The sequence below is a fragment of the Bombyx mori genome, chromosome 7, assembly GCF_030269925.1.
Source record: "Bombyx mori chromosome 7, ASM3026992v2".
Lineage (NCBI taxonomy): Eukaryota > Metazoa > Arthropoda > Insecta > Lepidoptera > Bombycidae > Bombyx > Bombyx mori.
Window position 1 is genome coordinate 2,108,604 of NC_085113.1, and position 3,892 is coordinate 2,112,495.

The 3,892-nt window shown below is 33.9% G+C and overlaps 1 long non-coding RNA gene across 2 annotated transcripts; it reads right to left on the minus strand.

Annotated features, from left to right (window-relative positions):
* Positions 1 to 1,000: 1,000 nt before the first annotated feature.
* LOC101744211 (uncharacterized) lies at positions 1,001 to 3,892 on the minus strand. 2 transcript variants are annotated; one of them, XR_002431922.3, is made up of 3 exons: positions 3,629 to 3,843; positions 2,899 to 3,104; positions 1,001 to 1,494 (listed from the first exon to the last, which is right to left on the minus strand). It is a non-coding gene; the product is annotated as an uncharacterized LOC101744211 (long non-coding RNA). The 2 variants fall into 2 exon arrangements; XR_009973482.1 differs by lacking the exon at positions 1,001 to 1,494 and having other exon boundaries at positions 2,573 to 3,104; positions 3,629 to 3,892.

The following is a 3,892-nucleotide window of genomic DNA, read 5'->3' on the forward strand; positions in this document are numbered from 1 at the left end:
GAGCGTTTTTATTATCATTGCACAAATCCAAAAAAAATATGTGTGTGTGTGTGTGCAAGTCACACACGGTAGACGTGAAACATATCTATATATTAATACGTGAAGCAAAAACTTTGTATCCCTTTTTACGAAAATTGCGCGGACGGAGGAGTATGAAATTTTCCACACTTATAGAGAATATAGAGAAGAAGTGCACAATGCTAATATTTTTTTAAAATAATGCATAAAAGATACATTAAATCAATAAAGAAAACATTACACACACTACATACCATGTATTTGACGCACACACGCATGCATACTATTTACTGTCAAACTTTTGTTCTTGACGTCTGTTGTCAAATTGAGAATAGAATATGGTTTGTCTTTGTTAATATTTTTTATAGTGTAGTCTTGGCGAAATTTGTGATTATAGAAGTATAAAATACAATCATAATAGTGTACAAACTTACAATTCCAATTAATTATAGTCGAATTTCGACTACTGCGGGACTCTAGTAAGATATAGATATACTGACTATCCCACTACACAGGAGCATACATATGGACAATGTTTAGTAGACGATAGTGGGGATGCTACGAAGAGTCGCACAAAGAGGAGACCGAGAACGTCTAATGTTTTTTTTATTGCTTAGATGGGTGGACGAGCTCACAGCCCACCTGGTGTTAAGTGGTTACTGGAGCCCATAGACATCTACAACGTAAATGCGCCACCCACCTTGAGACACAAGTTCTAAGGTCTCAGTATAGTTACACGGCTACCCCACCCTTCAAGCCGAAACGCATTACTGCTTCACGACAGAAATAGGCGGGGCGGTGGGACCTACCCACGCGGACTCACAAGTGGTCCTACCACCAGTGTGTTCTATCTCATTCTCTCGCCAGCTGAATCCTATACATTTATGTGTTTGTGTCTCTATGGACTTATTTTTTCGTTTCATCGAGTTTCAAATCACAAAGATTCTAAAGAAGTTTCACATAAAAAAAAAAAAATACAGTCTACATTTTCCAGTTGTATTTAATTAAAATGGCGCGACACATTGGTTGCTTCGCCTATGAAATGTACATTATTTCTTGGACGACTTCATGAAGCAGTGCAAGAATTTGTCGCACGCCATCGGTCCCAGGATGATGAGGCCCGCCGCCGTCAAAGCAGTCGCTATGCTCATACAGATCATTATAAAAATAAACCCAAAAAAATTCTAGAATAACCACAAAGATTCGAAAGACAAAAGGCCTCAACAAAAACTTAATACATAAATTTCAAATGAACCCCCAATTGTTAATACTCTAAAGTTTTGCCTCTAATATCTATTGGAATTAAATCGGTGTATTTGAGTGGTTTTTCGCGTTTGATCTTTCTTGAAGTCAATCTCTTCTAATTGTACACAACGCAGGGATTGTTCGATTTCTTCAAGATTCATGTGCCAGTTTAGTTTAATTAGTTTCATTTAAATCAGAATTACAAGGTGGTCAGCGATACGAATTCTTTATCTGAAACAATAGAATATTTAGGAACATTAATGCTTTAGTAATTAAAAATGTCGAGATAAGACCCTAAAATTTAGAGACCCAAGATTAGAACGTCAATTTGCTGTAACCGCTTTTGGCTTTTGAAAATTCCAATGTCCCCTAGACTTAAATCAAACAGAATCGTCGTATTTTGACCACGATGTTTCATGGTTTATACATACGCGTATTCTAACAGGTATGGTATATCGATGTGGGATGCATACAGCGTTATATATTTAAGTACCGATTTCCCTTTGTTTGCCAAACAAAAACAGAATTCAATTCTTCCAAAAAAATCTCCATTACTGTGAATCCATTACTAACTAAATTAACTAAAGATTATAGGATTTCCAACAATGATTACAATAAACGTTTTAAATTAATACGTGTTTGTTTGTTTGCAATTGTCTGTTTGTTTGCATTCGACAGTTCATAGTAATTTTAAAGTCATTCCAAAGATTCTCAAAAACGAATTTATGAGAAAGTAAAAATTGTCGTAATCGCTAATTAATAACGTCATCATTCAAAACTTATTAATGCAATTGATGATATCATTTTACTACTCGAGTGTGTTTTGAGGAATAGGTTCACATGATTAGAATTAAGAAACTACAGGACAGACCCGGCTTCGCTTGTCTATCGTCTCGTCTATCTTTATATGAATGAATGCGTGTAGGCTGTAGAAAATTATTTATTGAAACATCTGACGCATCAAAGTTGACAGTAATAAGAGTGCTTTCTTTCCAAATTACTGTTAGCATTCTACTAGCATTCACTTCAAAAGATGCATCGAGGGACAAACAAATACACTATAAGTATTGATTTTATAAATCAGATGTAGAGTTATCGTTCATAACTTTCGATAATTTTAAGTTTTTAAATTTATGGCCTTAAGAAGATTGCTTCACTAATCCATACTTGATGACCAGTAGGATTAAAATTTATTAATAAAACAACTTTCCAAATAAAAATTAATCGAAAGACTTAATAAACGTTTTATGACACGAAATGAAGACATGTAAATATTATCAGGTATTGAATATTTAAATAATACACAGACTGCTTGTAACAATTTACTTCTTACGACGATTGCCCGCCATGCAGGGGAATTATTTCGCATAGATCATAAGGTTACAAACTATTTATTTAGCACTTACTAAAGCCGTTACAAAACCCTTACAAAAAATTTCGGAAATTTATTAATATTAACTAAGACATTAAGGCTACGTATATTTTTTCCAAAAGATATATGAATTTAACTAGTATGCTAAAAAAATATTAGCAATCCTCCATTTCTTCTTGTAGCATGGGACGAATATATTTTTCACAAATAAATGGGACGACTAATAGCAAACCGAATATAGTCAAAATTGAGGTAGCACTCACGCAAGACATTATAAGAGCAACAGAACTAGAAAGTTTTGGTTTACAAAATTGAGAGGCTCCTTAAAATATTTCCCCGCACTCGGAACAAATGGGATTTGGGTTACATGTACACGAGAGTTTATTTAATTTGGAATTACACAAAGGCAAACAGACGAACAGAATCGTTGCTGTGACGAAACCCAAAACGCATCCACAAATCATGCGATCTGAAACAAAGACATAGTCATTCGAAAGAGGTCGATCAGAAATTTAATAGGGAAGATATTTCGTGAGAAATTCATTAATAATTTGGAATATCTTATACTTTAATTTAAATGTCCAAAAACAATTTCGAAGTAAAATTGGGATAATAACTAATCAGTCCTTCGCTTTGATTTGTGGATTGTTTATATGAGCAAGTGAATGAAATACTAAGCAGACTAAACTGAGTGAAGAACTAAAGCTTAAGTCGAACTAAACATCATTGAAAGGAATCTAATGAAAGCGCATTGCAAATGAAATGAAAAAAGTATTGTAGCTTTAATGGTTAACGGTAAAACTAAAACTATAGCAGCTACTAAAACAAACAGGACTAAGTGCATTATTTAAACAAAAGTAATCAGAACCTCAGAGTTGCTTGACTAAATACTAAATACTAAACTCAGTGTTGCCCAGTGACCCTTAAGAGCTACGTTAGCAATTTCACACAAAGTATTACTTGCTACATTCTAATCAAATTTGCCATACGTACATCTTGGTCCAGTATATTTACCACTGGACTATGAATGATAATAAATCGATCCACATATCTTCAAATACCGAAAGATAATCCCGATAACAAGATTATCCTGGCAACATTCCACAGTAATTTCCCTCTCATATTTATCTTATTGGAGAATTTCACAAACAGATTTCGCAAACTAATTCAGACGTCAAGTTTGAGTTTTCTTGATTTGAAATTTCTTTTTTTAATGTCGTTGACGTAAAAAAAAGAGGATGTCTACATTCATGGACC